The sequence below is a fragment of the Melanerpes formicivorus genome, unplaced genomic scaffold, assembly GCF_026170545.1.
Source record: "Melanerpes formicivorus ecotype bairdi unplaced genomic scaffold, bMelFor1.0.p_v2 SCAF_10, whole genome shotgun sequence".
Lineage (NCBI taxonomy): Eukaryota > Metazoa > Chordata > Aves > Piciformes > Picidae > Melanerpes > Melanerpes formicivorus.
This window is the reverse complement of record NW_027142362.1, coordinates 4602330-4623748: the sequence shown is the minus strand read 5'-3', so window position 1 is coordinate 4623748 and position 21419 is coordinate 4602330. Positions and strand designations below refer to the sequence as shown.

General features: G+C 46.0%; 1 long non-coding RNA gene across 2 annotated transcripts; it reads right to left on the bottom strand.

Annotated features, from left to right (window-relative positions):
- Positions 1-213: 213 nt before the first annotated feature.
- On the bottom strand, positions 214-21103 carry LOC137444045 (uncharacterized). 2 transcript variants are annotated; one of them, XR_010988058.1, is made up of 3 exons: positions 21030-21103; positions 17193-17358; positions 214-2620 (listed from the first exon to the last, which is right to left on the bottom strand). It is a non-coding gene; the product is annotated as an uncharacterized lncRNA (long non-coding RNA). The 2 variants fall into 2 exon arrangements; XR_010988057.1 differs by lacking the exon at positions 21030-21103 and adding an exon at positions 20035-20123.
- Positions 21104-21419: the final 316 nt, after the last annotated feature.

Genomic DNA, 21419 nt, shown 5'->3' with positions numbered 1-21419 from the left:
TGCTGCCAAGCCTCCAGACCTCTGGGTGAATGCAGCGTGGGCTGCGTGGTGGCATCACATGTGGGGCTCTCAGTTCAAGACCTAATAGGAACAAATGTGTCATCACATAGCTCAGTGATTTAACAGCTCTGAGTGTTTTTGACAAACAGGCACTTCCTGGCTTCCATTCATACACTTTTATTGCAGATAATGGAAGTCAGATGCTTGCTAGTTCAGCACTGAGGTCTTGCACAGCCCAAGCACAGCTTTTGTCTGGATTGGATAGAAAAAGTTGCAGTCACTCCTTCACTTTTGGGGTCCAGATTCCTGCCCCATCCTGAGATTTAAGAACATTTTAATCACCAACCCCTGGCAGGGAGGTTGGAACTAGATGATTCTTGAGGTCTCTTCCAACCCTAACAATTTTATGGTTCTATGATTATATATTTTAAAAAAAACAACAACATTAATGTCATAAAAATATCACAAATTATGTTAAAAACAACAGGGGAGGAAGTGTTGACCCATCTGATCCTTCCCACCACAACAGTCACCCATAATAGATGCCCACAATTCCTGACAGTGTATCAGGCATGGATTTATCACTGCTTGATTTAGTGTTCCAGCCCACCATACTTGCACAAAGTAAACGCTTCTAATTGGCACTGAAAATGCAGGATGGGTTTCATTGCATCCTGGCACACATTATCAGCATTATTTATTATTGATCAAGCCCTGACAAATACTTGCAGTGTTCTACAAACATAAGAAGATAAAGCCCTTGCCCCATTAAATATACACATACTGTTTAACTCTGAAGGGCAACCAAGAATCCCATTAAAGTCAATATCCATTTATCTTCTCGGGGGAGTAGCCAGAGACAGACCCATTCAGAGGTGTGTAATTCTCCTGCTGAAGGCCAATTACAATGTGGCTGTGCCCAAAACTGTGCTGAGTCACAGGCTTGTCTTCTCTGAGGGCATGTTTGGATTCTACACGGAGAGGGTGGGAGGAGGTGGTGATGTGTGGCAGCATCCATGTTCTGATAAAAGCGCTGGAAGACGAAGCAGTGAGTCAAAACAACAGGGCCTCGGTATCTAAGCCATCTGAACAATATTCCTTAGTGCTCAAAAAAAGCTCTGGTTGCTCATGCCAAAGAAAGAGATGTGAGGATGTCATTTCTCTAGACTCTGAGAAGTCATCATCACAGAGTAACTGATGGGTCCACAAGAGAAGGCTTTTTTTCCTCCAGCTTTTTTTCCCCATAAATCCCAATTAACTGGGAATTCTATTAGTCTCACATGGGCTGTTGAGTTTCTGTTGTTTGTCTGAAAGCAGACTTTCCTAGTGAGGTTCACAAGGCATGTTCACATAGGTGTTAAAAGGTGCTGCAAGAGTAAACCATGATGGCATCTTAGCATTTGTGAGCCTAGTTCTTCTGGAGTCTGGAAGTGAACTTTGCTTTGCTGAGTGTAACACAACACCCAGAGAGATTTTAGGTGAGTTGCAGTGAAAATTCCTGAACTTCTTTGTATTAGCCAACCTGTTCCACATCTCTGCTGGATCAGCACAGGGTTCAGGGGTCAGTTTGACAGATTGCAGACACATGGACCTTCCAGATCTCTTCAGCTTGCAGGTCTCATGTTTTACTTATGAAGATGTTTAAAACTACATGCAGGATCTACAAAGAAATGCTCCACTTATTTCTGTGCACCTGCACTTTGCTGTTTCATGAGTTACTGAAATCAGGCTGTGCAGCAGGTTTCATTTGCTTCCACTGTTTTTTATAGTACCACAGAATCACTGAGACTGGAAAAGACCTTTAAGATCATCAAGACCAACCATAACCTGACTCCCATGGCCACTAAACCGTATCCTGAAGCACCACATCTACAGCTTCTTCAACACTTCCAGGGATGGTGACTCCAGCCTGTTCCAAACCCTCACCACTCTCTCAGTAATGAAGTTCCTCCTAATGTCCAACCTAACCCTCCCCTGGCACAACTCTGGTCATTTCCTCTGGTCCTGTTGCTGATTACTTGGGAGAAGAGACCAACACCAGCCCCACTGGTGTACAACTGTCCTGGTCTATACTGGTGTGTAACTGATACCTTGTACTTTGCCCTGTTTCCTACCCCCCAGGTTCGCCCCAGCAGGGATGCACACAGAGCCTGAAGATGCTGAAGTTTAGATGCATTTCCTTCCCATCCCACTTCTGCCATTTTTTTTCTGAGTTGTAGGCAACTGATGAATACCAAATGCCTCATCAACTTCAAATGCAGCGCAGCAGCTATTGAGCTAATCTGTCTTATTTCTAGGAAGGTTTTTATTATGTAATTATTGCAATTATTTAAATAGACGACAAATTTGAAGTACTAGGGAGCTTGCTTCTCCACTCAAGCCAGAAATAAGCCAAAGCACTTTCCTCTTGCTCATTTAAGCAGCAGAAGCACTGGATTTTCAAAAGAAAAACAGCATATCCCAAGTTTCACAGCTTCTGAAGGAGGATTAGCTTCAAAGTGTGGAAGGACCTGACCAAAGCAAGGGGTAGGCAGAACAGCAGTAGTTGTTACCTCAGGTGGGATATTTAATCTCCAGCTTGGAGGCAGCAAACATGAAGAGTGGCTTTTGCTCTCAACTTCTGTAAACAAAATCAGAGTGTGGTGTGTGAGAGTGAGCTGTGGCAACCATTATGGATGCATGGAATTGTTTAGGATGGAAAAGATCTTTAAGATCATGAGGTCCAAGCATTAAGCCAGCACTGCCAGGTCCACACCATTAAACCCCATGCCTAAGTGCCACATCTACACGTCTTTTAAATACCTCTAGGGATGGTGAGTCAACCACTTCCCTGGGCAGCCTGCTTTAGCTCTTGACAACACTTTTGGTCATGAAAAAAAAAATTCCCAGTGTTCAACCTAAACCTCTGTTGTGCAACTTGAAGTATTTCCTCTTCTCCTATTGCTCATTTCTTGGGAGAAGAGCCTGATGCCTACCTTGCTCCAACATTCTTTCAGATAGTTAGAGAGTGAGAAGGTCTCTTCCCTCAGCCTCCTTTTCTCCAGGCTAAACAACTCCAGTTCCCTCATCTGCTCCTCACAAGACTTGTACTCTAGACCCTTCACCAGCCTCATTGCCCTTCTCTGGGCACAATTCAACACCTCAATATCCTTCTTGTAGTGAGGGGCCCAAAACTGAATGCGTTATTTGAGGTGCAGCCTCCCCAGTGCTGAGTACAGGGTGATGATCACTTCCCTGGCCCTTTTCCTCCATGAATATTACCCCGACAGCTCCTTGGAATCATATCTTAGGCCTAATCCTCAATTTATCACTGAGCTAGGGTCAACAATGTAAGGAAAGGAGTGAAGCATCGTGGTCACCTTGCTGAACTCTTTATTTGTCAGGCCATTTTTCTTCCCATGTTTGTATGATGCTAAACAGGAGGTGGTAGAGAAAAATGGGAGAAACAAACTCAAACATGAATGAATGTTGCTGCTATTCAGCAAATCACAGAATCATAGAATGGCTTCAGTTGGAACAGACCTTAGAGATATCCGCTCCAAACTCCCCACTGTGGGCAGGGATGCCTGTCAACCAGACTCAGTTGCTCAAGGCTTCACCCAATGTGGCCTTGAACACCTCCAGGAAGGAGGCATCCACAAGCTCCCTGGGCAGCCTATTCCAGAGCCACCCCACCCCTGCAGTGAAGATCTTACATTTTTATTCTACAGAACACAGCTTTATTTATTTATTTATTTGAATTAAAAATAATCATAACAATAAAAGGAACCTACATGAAACCTTTGATTTTCACATCCCTCTCTTCCCTTTTTCCTTCAGCTGTGTTTCTCTGACCTATTTTCCCTCGTTTCTTTTTTCCCCCCTGTTTCTCAGTGAAAAGGAGGTTCAAAATAGGAATAAACAGTACCTTTTCAAAGACTTATTTAACCCAAATATTCACATCTAGAAGAAAGAATATGCACTCAAGTTCAACAGATTATGATCAATAAAACATTGAGCAATTCTATGGGAAGTGATTAACCCCTGACTGTAAGCACTGTAGACCCTTTGCAAGCTGTCTTCATACTTCTGCCTTTAACTCAAGCACATCAGAAACCTGTATAGCTCTGGAGAGGTCTTTGAGGACTGTCAGTTGAACTTCCAGAGCTTGTCACCTTTATATTGGGTTTGTGAAATGTTGTAAAGTCTGTGCCTGAAACCTTTCTCTGCAGCACTACCTTGCAGAACTCAGAGCAAGCACCGACTGAAGAACTTCTCAGCTATTTTCAGCTCTGTGACTCTGTGATCCACAAAAAGAGATCAAGCTTTTGCAACTTTAAAAGTTTCTGGCCTCCACTTTCTGGGAGTCGTGGGGATGCAGGAAGGCATGGCGTGGCTGGGCATTGCTCCTCCACCATCAGCCCATCTGAGCACACGCAGCCATACCTTCACCTTTGGGCTCATCAACCAGCCAGGATGGCAGTTTGTCATCACACCCTTCCCAAAACCTACCGTTGGCTAAATCTCTTCCAAATGTCTTCTCTAGTCTGCTCTTCAGGCAACTTAATTTCCCTCTTTGTTCACTGTTAGGCTCCTCCCAGCTCTCCAGACAAGGGCCGAGAGCGAAGTAAAGGAACCAGACGCTCTGTGATGAACAGCAGAAATATTCCATGGCTTGCTGCCCTCCCTGACACCTGCTCTCTGGGGTGCACGTTTTACCCTGTATATCATCTCTAAATGGGAAGTGGACAGGCATAGTTGTGCACACATACTTCTGCTGCACCTGGAGACATCGTGCATTCCTGCCCATGGGGCTAGTTAGGCTGGAGAGCCAATGGAGCAGTAAGATCCTGGGTGAGCACACTCCACACATAAATTAAGAGCCAGCAACTTTGGAAATTGGCCCGTGGCATCTCCTAGCACATTCCCTTCCACATCATTTCTGCAAAGCTGTTTGAGGATTCACTGGGGCGAGAAGCATTTCTAGAGACTCTGTAAGCCAGCACAAAATGCTCTGTGCTCTACCTTCCATAAAAATATGATCTTTTAGCATGCAAGAACTCGGCATGCCAGCTTCATCAGAGGTGGTTCCTTCTCCTTGCACCCTGCTAGACTCTCTCCTGCTGTCAGAGGAGCTGTGATATTCCTGAGGGAAGTTCCTGCCACCTGGAAGGATCAGACTCGTCCCTCCCTGCCTCATCAGCTCTCCATTTCCTTTCTACATTCATTTCAAAATTAATTTCTCCTCTTCCCCTTGCATCTACTTCTTAATTTGGCTCATACTCTGTTAGGAGTTTTCTGGCTGCAGTTTATTTACCAGACAAGGTCTTTCTGACTGCTTTGCCTTACTTCAGTTTGAGGGGAAAAACAAAAACAAAGACTACTTTGCCATCCAATTTCTATAGGAACCTCCTTACAAAATACCTTTTCGTTGTACGGTGTAGAGAAAAGCTGCAAAGGTCTTGCTTTGCTGCATGAAGGAGGCTAATTCCAGCCTGTAAATGTGTTTCTCTGGAGTCCTGCAGCTCTGTAAGTGGAATTACTTTGATGACTAAACTGCTAAATCAACACTTGTCTCACCCTCTTTAAAAAAGAATAATTAAATCACCCTCCTTCCACTGCCACTGAAACAAACAGAAAGCAGACAAATGAGGATCCCTTGGTGTGCCTCAACGTTTTCAGCAGTTACTGAATCCTGCCATGGTTATTTTTTTTTACCCCCCTCTCTTCTGTGAATAGTTTCAAATTCACATTTTATGGCAGCATTAATAGAGGTAGAATTTCCATTTTCCTCTGGCTTTCATGTGTTTCTGCTGTGTGAAAAGATTTCAGGAAGCGGAGAAATGGGCTGGATTTGCGCTGAGAGTGGGACAGGGGCGGCAGAGAAAGCCGGGTCACAGCGCAGCCCCAGCCTGCACAAATGGAATAGCACTGCTATCTGGTGGCTGCTTCATGACTCATGGAAAATGCCTTGCTTGTCTCAGGCCACTATTTGGAGGACAGGTATACATAGCACAGGGGTTTGCAACACAGCCGATGCAAGAAATGAAGCCAAGGATTAGCCAGGCCGCTGAGCTTAAACTCGCTTTGACTGACAGGCAAAAATAAAACCACCCCAACAAGCAAAGAGAGTGGTTGAGAGGGGTGTAACGGGGAGAAGAGATTTGTCAGATGGCTGGGGGATAGGCAGAGGTTTGCAAAAAAGTTGTTTTCTGTGTGGCAGTTTCCTGATTCTCATCAGATTTCATCCTGCGAAGAATGAAACAGATAATATCAGCGTGTCCCACTTGTAACAGGCTGGCAATTGCAAGCTGTCATGTTGCTGCTCAAAACATGTTTCTGAGAAGAAAAATGGATGTTTCTTTTCTTTTCTTTTGTTTTTAGGAAAAAAAAAAAGGTATTGTTTTAAAGAGCTGACATCTGAACTAAATGTTTCAATCGTGTTGAAATGTTACACTCTGACCCAAGATCGATGGGAACGCAGCGTGTGGAGAGGGTTCAGTGAATACAGAATTTCCAGTCCTTTCAGCTCTGTCTTGGTCTGGTAGCAAAGTCAGACTCAAACCCAACATATTTTCAGGCAGAACACCAGGCCCTCAGCCAGGTTTTTGGCAAGAAAGTAATTTGGAAGGACGCAGTTCGATAAGAAACAATGCAGATCATCGCTGCAATTTAGATTTTGGCCATACAGCCACAGGGGCTGGGGCTGTTCAGTCTGGAGAAGAGAAGGCTCCAAGGTGACCTAATTGTGGCCTTCCAGTATCTGAAGGGGGCCTACAGGAAGGCTGGGGAGGGACTTCTCAGGATGCCAGGTAGTGATAGGACTAGGGGGAATGGAATGAAGCTGGAGGTGGGGAGATTCAGGCTGGACGTGAGGAGGGAGTTCTTCACAATGAGAGTGGTGAAGCCCTGGAATGGGGTGACCAGGGAGGTGGTTAGGGCACCATCCCTGGAGGTGTTTAAGAGCAGGCTGGACGAGGCTCTGGCCAGGCTGATCTAGTGTGGGGTGTCCCTGGCCATGGCAGGGGGGTTGGAACTAGATGATCCTTGTGGTCCCTTCCAACCCTGACTGATACTATGATACTATGATCTGGATCCAGAACACAGAATACAGAATTAACCAGGTTGGAAAAGACCTTTGAGGTCACCAAGTCCAACCTATCACCCAACACCATCTAATCAACTAAAGCATGGCACTAAGTGCCTCATCCAGTCTCTTTTTAAACACTTCCAGGGATGGCGACTCCACCACCTCCCTGGGCAGCACATTCCAATGGCTGGTTCCAGTAAAACAGGCTGTGTCCAGCCAAGGCCATTCATTGAGGAACCACTGAGCAACTTCAGTTCTCTACTGATGGGCAAAAGATGTTCACAAAGAGGTCCAGATATGTGAGCTGAAGATGCTGATCACACCAGACCTTTACCTCAGCTTGTATTTGACTCTCAGAGTAAACACTGGTATTGACTGAGGTGAGATGAAGCGGAGAAATTTGTGCCGCTGAGCTTGTCTGGGGACTTTGCAGGCCTTGCTTTCTCCTTGAGACTTGAAAGACCAGGCACGAACAACTGCTGCTCTAAATATAGAATAACACAAATTATCACATGCTGACAGGTTTCAGTTCCATGGAAGACTCTGCCAGCAAGGCCTTGAGAGCATCTTCACTTGGCCCCCTGTGCACCGAGCAGATAAACTCTCTCCGAGTAACGTGGCGAAACCAGGAGTTTTCTCCCTTCTATAGGCCAGCTTCATCTCACACCCTTCTCCATGCCTCTTAGGATAAACTCAATCTATATAAGCACCCTTCTCTTTCTTCTCCCAAGAGAGGTGCTTTTCTCATTGACATCACTTGATGGGGTAGAATTATACCCCTGAGTTACACAGCTCTTCATTTTTCTGATAGCAACAGTTGTAAATCTGTGCCTGGCACTTTATCATCTACATCAATCTGGCCCTGCAGACCACCAGCCAATATATTTTCCTGCTTCCCACACAATTAAAGGTGCCAAAGCTATTTTTTCCTCTTAAGTCTGAGACTTTTACCAAAAAAAACCCACCCCAATATAGCAGAAGGAAAGAGTCAGCATCAGTCCACCAAGTTGTGAGCGAGATGTGACAATGCTGAGATGTTCTGCATTCTGGCATCTCATGCAATTAATCTTCTTAATGCAGATTTATTACAGCTTTGGGGAAAAAAAACCAAACAATAACAAATCCACACCCCATTGTTTTGAATAAAAAAAAGAAATTCTCAGAAAGCATTAGGGGGAAAAAAAAGGCATTCCAACCATTTCAATAATAATCCTCAAAATGTATTAGCTGGGAGATCTGTGCTACAATAATTTGTGTCACCTCTTCAGGCATACGTTTTGCATAGCAGCTGGCTGTACCCAGCACCCATCAAAGGTTCTCAGCAAAGGAGGGCAGTCCTGCTAACCATCACCGAAGAGGACAGCAATTATGATTCAGCAACTAGTAGAAGCATCTAGCCCTCAAAAGAGCAGATAACTAATCCTCTTCTCCACTTTCTCTGCAAAGATGGCTCTAGCTGGGATTCCCCCTGAAGTGGCTGTTCAAAGTGGGGTCTTCTATCGACAAAGGATTCAACAAGCAACAGTGATGAGCAGGGTGTCAGGTAATAGGATAGGATAGGATAGGGTAGGGTAGGATAGGATAGGATAGAATTTATTTGAATTGAATTGAACTGACCAGGTTGGAAGAGACCTTTGAGATCATCAAGTCCAACCCACCATCCAACACCATCTAATCAACTAAACCATGGCACCAAGCACCCCATCCAGTCTCTTCCTAAACACCTCCAGTGATGGTGACTCCATCACCTCCCTGGGCAGCACATTCCAATGGCCAATCTCTCTTTCTGTGAAGAACTTCTTCCTAACACCCAGCCTAAGCCTCCCCTGGTGCAGCTTGAGACTGTGTCCTCTTATTCTGGTGCTGGTTGCCTAGAAGGAATGGAACAAAAATAGAAATGGGTATATTCAGACTGGATGTTAGGAAGAAGTTCTTTCTCATGAGGGTGGTGAGACACTGGCACAGGTTGCCCAGGGAGGTGGTGGAAGCCTTATCCCTGAAGGTTTTTAAGGCCAGGCTGGATGTGGCTCTAGGCAACCTGATCTAATGTGAGCTGTTGCTGCCCATGACAGGGGGAGGTTGAAACTAGATGATCTCTTGTTTCATTCCAACCCTAACAATTTTATGATTCTATGAGCAAGAGGTTTGTGTTTTCATAGCACTGGGGGATAGCATCCAGCTGTGGGACCAGCTGGAATAAAAGGAAGGTGCAGGTGGATGTATGGTGGGCAAAATAAGGTTGTGATTTAAAGAAGCCAGATCTGTAAAGCAGACTCTCAGGATCCAGAAGGGACTCTCCCTTCTGGGGTGGGTTGGTTTGTATCACCTCATAAAGCCACTGTGCTGAGAACGCCTGGAAAGGCCTGGGCTGTTTGTTTTCTTTTATTATCATGTGTCCCTGGAGACGCAACTGCAAACCCTGAGGGAGCCATTCATACCACCAAAGTTAGGCAGCTACCTCAGGGACCAAATTAGGAGTCTTATCACCTGTCCAGATAATCATGGAAAAGAGAAAGGGCACTCCAGCTTGCCTAGGATACAAATTACCCTCCAGAAGTGCTTATCTGTCACCACTGTTTTTACAGGGAGCCTGTGGGGAGCAGCGCTGTGTGGAGTGAATCTCCCTGATCCCTCTGGACCGTGGGGTAGAGCCATGGGAAAGAGCATGCGAAAGCCACAGGTGGACTGTGGGCTCTGTTTCTGTGTTGTCTGAGGACACAAAGAACACCACAGCAGAGCACTCCCCAAACTGTCTGAGATGTAAGATAGAAGTCTTTGACTTATCATGAACTGACCTTTTCCACTGCAAAATTATTCAGCCAGCACACTCCCAACCAGCAGCCTTTCCCTCCAAGTCTCTTACTCAGAACATGGCAAGCCTCAAAGCCTTTCCTTTTTTTCCCCCCTGCTCATTTTGTATCATCTCCTGATAGAATCAGCACGGCAACAGGGAACAGTTTTTCCCCCTTGATCCTCTCCCTGCTGATGCCTCTACTTACACGGCTCCATTAACGCCTTGCTTTGAGCACACGAATGCAGGTATTTTGTGAATCTCCTTCACTCCGGGGACTGGGATAGCTCCTTGTGCAGGATGGAAAAGCACATAAACAGAATATTTAAGGAAATGACTGTAAGCGTCAGTTATACCTGAACAAAGAACTGCAAATGGCCCTGTAATGTGCTTTATACCTGCTTCTTCTCTCAGATTGCTCTGCGGGCTATTTACAATTCACATCTCCCTGCATCTGAAATGTCTTTCTTTCTCACTTACTTCCTGATTAAGTGACAGAGCCTAATCTCGGCACAGCCTCCGAAGGCGCAGTAAACACAAATCTTCCCAGAGATTACCAAAATAGCTGTTGCGTTTGTTTTCCTTCTCTCTTTCTTTTTGCACCTCACTATTTGCATATTAGAGTGGTTCTTGGGGGAGAAAAGTCACGGATGCAAATTTGACATTCAGGTGTCAGCTCCTTCCTAAATAAGGTCAACTGTGGTGAGGACACTTGCTAGGCTCCAATTATAGGTCTCTTAATGCGTAAATATCGCTAATGCATGGCACCTGCCATCCGAGTAGAACTCGTAAAGGTGATGTTAATCGAAGCCAACCCAGCTGAAATTTTGCCTCTCTTGCTGTTTCCTGCCTTTTTGACTGGGAGGAGATTAAGATGTAGTCCTGAGAGCGTCTTGAATCGCTCGGCGTTGCATAGCTAGGTTCCGCCCAGCCCTCCTGGATCAAAACGTGTCCTGGGTCACCTTCTCCCTTCCCTGGGCACCCTTCCCAGCCCCGTGCAAAGAGTGGCCTAATTTTACAAGCTAGGGTGAGCCCAGCTCAGGTTCCAGCCCAGGAGCTGCCACCTGCAATTCAATCCCAGTGGAAAGAGGATCTTGGTCCTTTCCCAAGAGGACACCGGCCACCTCTGGGAGGACACACTCCCTCGGCCCATCTTCAGGAGCTGGCAGTGTAGATGACACTTTGGTGAGAGGCTTAGTGTCTCATTGTGGTAGTTTTAGGCTGTGCATAGGAAAATATTCCACAGATTGAGTAGAAAAGCCAGGACACTGGGAGGGAGGAAGCTGACATAGCCATCACTTGAGCCTGGGAGCAGTGCCAGGGTTGGACCCTTTGCTGTATTTTCTCAGGTGAGCAGCAGGGCTGTGTGCTTCCGATCGCTTAGCCCCTGTGGCTGGAGCTAATTGGTGAGTCCCTTTAATCACCTCTCTGGTGTCATCTGGATAAACTGGATCTATCATTCCTCAGCCCCAGAAATGTGAGCAGGGTAACAGGCTGAAGATGAGAACCCAGGGCTGGCTGCCAAATGCTTCTGGGGCTTGTTCTGTGGGCATCTTGGTTCCTCAGTAATACTTTTATCCCCCTCCCCATCAATCTCTGTTTGCATCAGGCTGGCATTTATTGCTTTTTTTAGAGCAGTGCCATGGCAGGTGCCCAAGCTGGAATCCCTGGCACAACCTTCAAACAGAAAGCGAAAGGCTCTCAGGACTGGCAAGGCAACATCAGGGGAATCTCTGAGCACCTGGCTTCTTTGCCTGGTTGGGCCTTGGCTTTCAGGAGGACACATGACACCTTTTGATGCCTCAGTTTCTCAGGAGGTGCCTGCAGCCATCTCTATGTGAAAGTATGGTGGACAAGCAGCACACAGCAGCAACGACTATGCTGGGTGCCATAGGCTGTCTTTCTCAGATCAGGGCAATAAGGAACCAATTAAAAATAGAAGAGTAGCAACAGTTAAGACTGGGAAAGAATTGACTTCCATATGGCATGATACCTTCCTTCAGGCTTTTGTCCAGCTCTACCTCAATAATCTCCCTTTTATTACCCTTTATATGAGTTTCAAATTCCCTGGCTGGAAAGGCTGGCAGAGAGCAAGGTGGAGCTGCTCTTCTGAGACAGTTGTTCTGGCTTTCTCCAACCTAGCAACTGTAAACTGGAGCAAAAGCTGTGGTGGGCAAAGAGCAATTCTGCTCACTTTCCTCCAGCTTCTGTCCCCCTCTTTGTAGCTGCAACATGTACCAATAAGCCTGGAGTTCCCCAAATGCATTCTCTGGGGCTACTCCAGGGCTGAAGAGGGAAAACAGTGAGATGAAGGACAAGGGTTTAGCAAGAATAGAGGGCAAAAGAAAGGCTGCAGCTGAAACCTGCACATGCTTAGCACTTGCAAAGCTTTGTTTGGAAGCAGCACAAATAAAGCTGTGGGTTGAAATAAGTCTTTGGAGTAGTGATAAGAGAGCTGCATTGCAGTGAAAGCTGGTGGCTCCCAGCATCAAGAGAGAGAAGCCTTTCAGCCTTTTCCTGGCCTTGCCAGTAAGGTGTTTATTCACAGTCTCATAAGAAAACAGGTCTGAGAGACATGTGGATAGGGAAGGAGTGGTCACAAGGAAAAGAAGACATTTTGTCCCTTTTTAAGAAGCACTGCTGTGCTGTGACCCCTGGAGCAGCTGGCATCTTTGCTTCCCTGGTCATTCAGTATCACTTGAAAGGACTCCCCAGCACTCCTGCAAAGTGATCCTCAGAATCACCACTCCTGTCTGGGAGAGCATCTCTCCCTCTTCACCCATGAGACATGCAGTGAGGAGGTGAAAACAAGAGCAAACCTTGTGTAGCTGATGAAGTCAGTGCAACACCACCAGACCTTGGCTGACTGATGAAGCTAGCACAAAAGCCTAGCACCCTTTTTCTTCAAGCCAGCAGATAACCACTCAGACAGATCAAAGATTTCAGTCTCTAAGACTTTCCTTCATGACTACATTTAACAGAAAGTATTTAAAATCCTCACATCCAGCAGCCCAAATCCAGCAAAGCTCACACCCGGGCAGCAAAGGCTGGCTCTGGGCTTTGCATGGGCAGCAAAGGCTGGCTCTGGGCTTTGCATGGGCAGCAAAGGCTGGCTCTGGGCTTTGCATGGGCAGCAAAGGCTGGCTCTGGGCTTTGCATGTGACCGGAGAGTCTCTCGCCTTCTTCCAGGGATTTTCTTACAAACAGGAATTCACCGGCACAAAAGGAATCACTAACAGCTTTCAAACCACAACGCTCCCCTTTTGTAATGAAGGCAAGTGGGGGAAAGCAGCCACACAATACAAAACGTGCTAATACACCATCCCCAGCTCATCTCTCATACGACTTGCTTATTGCTCCGCTGATTGATTCATTTTTTAGTATGCAAGATGCTGAGCACTGTGTGCCTTCCAACTGCTGGAGCACAATTATTGTATTGATTTGATGTGACAGTAGCTCTGTGTTTAAGGTGGTTTATGTTTTTTAATTTGCAATTAAATAAAAGGATATCTGCTCCCCAAGATGGCTGAGCAGTTGTTTATACTCTGCAGTAGTTGTTGTTGAAGCAAACTTTTATTTGGCTTCATAAAACATGCTGCTTCTGTCACTCTGAAGCACAGATTTCTCACAGTGGTGTCTTGCCTAGGAGGGGGAAAAAAAAAACCAGATAAAACTAAACTCCAATCTATTTTAAAACAGGCCAGGTAACAACATCAGTGTTGCAATGGGACTATAATGAAGTAAGTGAGCTAGCAATATTGTACTATTGATGGAAGTAATGGTGATCATATATTTCTATCAGCACCTTTCATCCTGAAAGATCCTGAAGTGCTTTGGGTGTTCACTTCTTTCCTTTTCTCTCTCCTACCTCCCTCCCTTCCTCTTTTTCATTGTATGCATATAAATATTCTCACACACATACACACATATTTGATTGAAATCCTCCTCTTGTTTCACTGATCATAGCTTCTGAACATCGCTGAAAGGAGGAATCTTGACAGCTGGTTAAAATCAGGTATTGCACAACAGTTCCTGAGCTACAGACGAAATTGCTCCATTGTCCATGGCACTAAGGGAATAATCCTCCAAATAGAATAGAATAGAATAGAATAGAATAGAATAGAATAGAATAGAATAGAATAGAATAGAATAGAATAGAATAGAATAGAATAGAATAGAATAGAATGGACCAGGTTGGAAGAGACCTTCAAGATCATCACGTCCAACCCATCAACCAATCCAACCCATTTAATCAACTAATCCATGGCACCAAGCACCCTATCAAGTCTCCTCCTGAACACCTCCAGTGATGGTGACTCCACCACCTCCCCAGGCAGCCCATGCCAATGGGCAATCACTCTCTCTGTATAGAACTTCTTCCTCACCTCCAGCCTAAACCTCCCCTGGCACAGCCTGAGACTGTGTCCCCTTGTTCTGGTGCTGGCTGCCTGGGAGAAGAGACCAACATCCACCTGACTACAACCTCCCTTCAGGTAGTTGTAGAGAGCAATAAGGTCACCCCTGAGTCTCCTCCTCTGCAGTCTAAGCAACCCCAGCTCCCTCAGCCTCTCCTCACAGGGCTGTGTTCCAAACCCCTCACCAACTTCATTGCCCTTCTCTGGACAGGCTCCAGCAAGTCAACATCCTTCCTAAACTGAGGGGCCCAGAACTGGACACAGTACTCAAGACGTGGCCTAAGGAAGATCCCTGTTGTCTCACACTGAAGCAGGCACCTCTTCATGCTCATGCTGCTTGACTGCTTCCCAGCCTCGAGCTGCTGCACACATACACACACACAAGAATGGAAAGGTAACATTTTTCTCTCTGAAAATGTGCAGTTTCTTTACAGCTTTCAGTCAGTGAGCTGGGCACATCTGTGGGTCCATCTCTTCTCTGCAGACCATGAGTGAGAATGGCAGGAGAAGACTGATCTGCCTCCTGCACATCCTATAGCCTCATCCCAAGGTCCCACTCCTAAGAGTGGAAAATTTGTACTAGCAGGACTGCCAATAAAAATCATCACTTAGTGCTACCTTGAAAGCTTAATTCATTACCTCTTGAAGTTAATGGAGTATTTTCTACCATCTTCAGTGTCTTTGAACTGGTCCCAACTCAGTACAAAGGCAATGGATGTTTGCCACCAGCAGATAGTTCAGCTCGGAGGGTCTCTCAGCCCTTGCTGCTGTGCTGCTTGCCAAGCTAAAGAGTTAAAGTTAACTGGAGGACATTTAAAAACCACGCATGTTTCAAGTATAGATAAGGCCTGGTCTTGCTGACCTACTTCCAGCTGGCCTGTGCCCAGAGCTCTAACCTCCAAGTGATGTGATTGCCATCTCTCCATTACCTTCTTCATTCCAGAGATTCCTCCTCGCATGAATGCGGCACGCAGAAGCACAAAACACCGGGAGGGTCAAATGTTTCCAAATGTTGTATAACAGATCTCTCCAGCCTTGGGTAGGCCTCCAAAGATTCCACAGATTCTGGGCTATCCATTTATCAACCTAAATTGAGCCCTCGTGTTTATCATGCCATGGGAAACATGTGTTGATTATCAGATGATGGACTATAGCATGCATACATCAGAATTACTGTGTCACCTTGTGCTTGTTCAGACAGAAACAGGACCAAAACCATCTATAAATATCAGGTCAGGCCCTGAAAATGGATTTGTTTTGACTGCAGCAGTGCCACTTTTACATTAATATTCCAGCAAGCAATTATCACAGGAATGTAGTAGAGACTAACATTATCAAATAACCCCCTGGAGGAGACTATTAAGCTAGTCATCATGTCATCATTGTCATTATTCAGTCCAGAGACATGACTGAAGGAGTTGGATCCATCCAGTGTAGCAACCAGTTGTCTGCCACATAATCTGAATGTCTCCCTCAAACAACCAAAGTGATAAATTATGAATATCAAGTACAGCAAACACTGCTGATGGCCAACCATTTGTAAGCAGCCTGGATGCAAAAAGGTGCACTCCACTCTCTGATCAATTGTTAGGGCAGACAGGACAATTACATCATCCAGGTACTGAACAGGAGAGGCCACTGTGTTTCAGTTTATCAGCTTCCAACAATATGACAGAGAACATCACCCTGGTGCTGTGCTTTGTTGAGATGTTGGTGCACAGACCCAAACCCAAGTTTTAGTAGTAGCTGAAGGCACGTGCCATGTAAGTCTATGACATGTGGACACAGCTCTGGCAAGCTCTGCCAGGAGTGAAAAATGCAATTAACACCAGGCTGGCTCCACAAAGGGACAGAGGTGAAAACATTTCTTTGAAAATGTTCACAGCAACAGAAACTCTGAAGAAAGGAAAAGCCTCTAATGCATTAGAGGACAGGGAACTGCTTGAAAGAGTCCAGCACAGAGCCACAAAGCTGCTGAAGGCAGTAGAACATCTCCCTGTGAGGGCAGGCTGAGGGAGCTGGAGCTCTTCAGCTTGGAGCAGAGGAGCCTGAGGGGTGACCTCATTCATGTTGATAAAGATGTGCAGGGCAGTGTCAGGAGGATGGAGCCAGGCTCTGCTCAGGGATGTCCAGTGACAGGACAAGGGGCACTGAGGGCAAGCTGGAGCAGAGGTGGTGCCACAGGAGCAGAAGGAAAAACTTTGTCACTATGAGGGTGTCAGAGCCCTGGAGCAGGCTGCCCAGGGAGGTTGTGGAGTCTCTTTCTCTGGAGACATTCAGAACCCACTTGGATGCATTCCTGTGGACCTGCCCTGGGTGATCCTGCTCTAGCAGGGGGGTTGGACTGGACGATCTGTCGAGGTCCCTTCCAATCCCTAACAGGCTGTGATTCCGTAGTTCTTATGTGTCATTTCTTAACCTCTTGCTTAACCTCAAATCATCTAATCTTGTAGGGAGTTTAGAGAGCATAGGAAAAATAACTATAGAGTGGCCAAAATATAGATAAGCAGAACTGCAGGGTAAAAGAGTTGCAAAACTATTTTCCTTCTACCATATATGAAGCCTTTCTTCCAAAACCTCTTTGACTCCAAACATAACAGCCTCTTATTTCAACTACAGGTGATACTTATAAATGATCAGCTTCCAAGCCATTCACTTCCAACTCTTTCATGCTGCTCCTAGTTTAAAACACAGTTAAAGAGGCACTTGAAGGTTTTGTATAATTTAAGGGAAGAAAAATAATTCAAAATAGGCCAGCTGGTGAAAGAAGAGGGGTTCATTATTCTCTTCTTAACAGAAAAGATGTTATCAGAATATCCCAATTTAGACAAGAATAACCCCCAGATCAATGGATGGCTACAGGAGAACCAGAAGAAATGTTTAGAAACCAAGCAAGAACCCTGTGAAATGCACTCACCTTGGCTGCAGGGGAACCCTGCTCTCCTAACACCAGATGCAGATGCAGCCACTTCTGTTCACTGAAGCAGCCCCACTGAAGTCTGGAGTGTTGCATGGACCTCAAGCAACTGGAGTTTTGACCCAGGATTGGTGAGCTGGCAGACAAACTTCTCAAAACAGGCAGGCTGTTTAAAGAGAAAGATTGAGTTCATGTTGTGCAGGTGGCTGAGGGAGTTAGGTGGTGCTTGGGTTAGTAATGACATGGTTTGCCTTGTGGGAAGAAATGACCTGGCTGAATTGCTCCCAATTCTCTTAGCTCATGAAAACTCTGTGGCAAACCTTGCACAGACAAGGAAATATTGAATGGCAGAGGCTTTGTGGTCTTAGGAACAGCAAATTTCCACCTTCCTGGGCATTTTTCCTTCTGTATTAATGTGTGTGGCAGCCTCAGGCCATCCCTGAAATACAGGTACATGACCGGGCTCCAGGTCTTTCCTCAGACAAACTGTTCCTGAGCACTGTTTCCCATACAGCTCCAGGTAGGAGGTGTATAAGTGTTCCATAAATACCATGTCATGGGGTCCTGTCCTCTGTCCACTTCCTTACCCAACAGGAGAGCTTGGTAGATATTCCATAAATGTTTAGTAGCACTCTCTACTCCTCAGGCAGAAGCTGTTCTCTACTCATCATAAAGTGCATATGCTTTTGGGGGCAGTTTGAGATGACCTCTAGAAGTCCAGCCTTCCTCACACACTTTGCTGGGGTTGCTGCAGTGGGGAGAAGAGGAGGAGAGGGGCACACAGCCCTCTGAACCTTTGTACCATGCAGATAGTTGTTAGACCACGACTCATTTCATACAGATGCCAGACTGTGCTAAGTGTAGCTTACAGCCAGCTTGGGCTTGGAGCTGACAGCCCTGAGACAAACAGCTATTTGTGCCAGGAGTTTATGCCACTTAATTTGCACCCTCTTCATTTCTATCTTCTGCTCCCATCTGCCTTCTACCCAGAAAGGAGATGCAAGTGTTCCACTGCAGCCCAGACTGCACTGGCTGAAGCTCAGATGGTAGCATCAATGACAGCTGCCACATGAAAACCTCACTGTGTCCTGGCAGCTGCCTGGGGGGTATTGCTCAGAGACTGCCATATGCTGCTTGATCTACCTGTGCTTGAGGGAAGTGAGGGCTTATTTAATTTCATTTTCATGGGTCTTGGAGCTGTGAAGATGCTTTTTGCCAGGTAAAAAGAAAACCATCCCACCTAGGAATCCAGATCCCTGACCAGAAGTGCCCCCTAAGCAGTAGTATGGAGAGAATGTTGAAGAGGAACATGTTTCCCACCACCTCAAATGATGCCACTGAGTTTTCTTTCCAAGGAACCCAAGTCACATATACATCACTGTCTCTGTGCATTGTGCACATTTCTTGCACAGCTCTCATCACAGGGCACCAGAAGGTGGTACAAGAGAAAGACCTGAAGAGGAGGCAAAGTGGGACCAACTTTCAACCAGCTTGGACTCCATTTTCACAGAATCACAGTTGGTTGGAAGAGACCTCCAAGCTCATCTGGTCCAACCCTCCACCCAGCACTGCAGGGTCAACACTAAACCATGTCCCTAAGTGCCAGGTCCACAGGCTGCTTGAACACCCCCAGGGATGGTGACTCCAGCACTGCCCTGAGCAGACCATTCCAATGTTTGAGAGCCCTTTCAGTGAAGAAATATTCCCTAATATCCAGCCTGAACCTCCCCTGGTGCAGCCTGAAACCATTTCCTCTGGTCCTGTCACTTGTCATCTAGGAGAAGAGGCTGGTCCCTCTTTCAGCACTCTTTAGTTCATACATGGTCACTGTTATAAAGTGCTTTGTGACACAGGGCCCGATTCAGATGCCAGATTCTAGGAAGAGGGCATTCAGAAAGCACCTTAAACATCACCACCTTTCCCCACCAGAGTTCAGGACTGCAGCGAGGGCTGATGTAAGCACAGCTCTTCACACTCTGCATGTCCCAGAAATGCCAACCAAGATCCCATCATCCTCCTGCTCTTCACACTTTACTTGGTTTCAGTGCTGAAACCCAGGCCCAAAATTCTCAGCCTGCTGGGAACAAAGCCACTCTGGTAATGTGTTTTGCTGCTCAAAACAGCAGACTTCAACTCATCGTCAGTGCAATGTTGTAATTGCAGCATGAGATGTAAGACCACAAACAACAGGCACAGGGAAAGTCTTTCCAATCCTTGTAGATCAATTTCCAGAATTACAAAGCTGTTCTTACTCCACACTGGGGGAAAAACAAAAACCCAAACCCTGCTGAAGACTTTTGATGCCACAAGAACCCACGTCCATATCTGATTCAGTGACTTGCATCTCAGGACTTGCCTCTGCTGTGCACTGCTTCTGAACTCAGAAGCAGCATATCCACAGCAGCATGATTCCCAAACTAAGGATTGCTTTTAAAGAGGATTATTCCTGTCCAGTCCAGGCAGGTGGTGCTGGGAACCACTGTGGTGTTGTATGGTGTATGTACGAGCTGTGTGGGTTCTAGTCTGGCTCTGCTTCACACAATGTGGTGCAGTACCCACAGTACATTTCCCAAGACCTAGTTTCCAGTCCAGACCAGGACACTACTTGCTGTTTTAAGGAGACTACAATTCTCTCTCCTGGTCTAAAGCATCATTTGGAAACAGATTGGAAGCACCAGCTAAACAATTCACACCAGCAGTGGAGAGCTTCCCTGCAGGGTTGCCAGGGCTACACTTCAGGTTTTTAGGTACAAAGCAGAGTGCTGGCTGATAGGCATCAGCATGGGAGACCAGCAAGAAGCCTCCAGTGATCTTGATAATGCTCTTTACAGAACTGGTTTACCTTGGATTCAGCATTGTTCCAGCTGTATGACCCTGCAGCTGCTGTAATACTGGAAGTGCTGGCACAGGCAAGAAATCAAATTCAAGCTGTTACTTCCCCAAAGTTCAGGTTGTTTTCTATTTGGGACTTTCCTGTTGCCCATGATCCTTAAAGACAGAATGTAAAACTCAAGGTGAAGTTAAGAGCATCTCCTCACACTCTGCTCTCAGCAGCCAAGGCTTGCATGCTGTTCACCCTAGGACAGGCTTGGGAGTCACCAGAGATAACACAAATGATGATGCCTGATTACAAGTCCAGGAGGAAGAAGAACACCAGAGAAATGGGAAACTGTTCTTCCAGGTGTGCTGTGCACTGAGGGTGCCCCTCCAAACACACAGAGCCAGCAGCAGGAGAACAGATTGCAGCCAAATTTTTTGTGGCAGCTCCTGTGGGAGCAGAAGCTTCTATGTGCAAAGAGATCACAAAGTGATTGTAACCTAGAAAGAGGACACCTAAAAACATGAACCTGCTCCCACTGCACTGGCTGGGTGTTTTGTCTCTAATTTTAAAGAGCTCAGGCTCAGCCTGTAAAGTGAGGGGCTTGGCAGTTAGGAGAGGAAATTAACTCTGGCAAGTCCTCCTCTTCTTCCTTCCTCTCAGAGTGGGGGGATAATTTTTTTATTAAGCTAAAAGGCCCATAATTTGGAAGTGATGAAAAAAAAAAAGCTGTTGTTTGGTTTTTTAGCACACTGCAGACACCCTGTGGAATTAGCTATTGCAGCAGGTCAGCAAGTCAAAGAGTTTGTAAGGATTCAAACTGACTCAGATAGTCTTATGAGGACAGACAAGCACTGGCAAGAGCACAACGCCCAGCTAAAGGAGAGAGGGAGAAAATCAAGCTGCCTCCTTCAGACCCAGCTTGTCAGCCAGTCTTGCCTGCAGAGAAGATGAAGGAATGGCCACTAATGCAACAGCACAGGAGGAATAGCCTCAGAGAAGGATGATGCATCTCTTACCAAGTGCTGCTAATCTTGCCCACCAGGACTGCTTTCCTCTCCCCCTTGGAATGCTGAAATAACTCCATCAGCTCCTGCTCTTAGTCTCACGGGTTGACAGAGCTCTTCAGGAGACAGAAATCTCATCCATGGGAAATATTTTCAGACACAGAAAACAAATCAAATTACATTTGGAAAGACCAAATGAATTGTTTCCACACATCACATAAGGCTGCCTCTACATTAGCATTTTGCTTCAGAGCCGAGTGGGATTTTGAAGTAAATCTCCCAGTCATCAACTCACTGTGCATTGGCTCCACTTGCAGAGCTGTTTTGATGCTCATGATCTAGATTCCTTATGGAGAAAATGAAACCAGAAGCTCCACTCCAAACATGCAGCAAATGTCCTCC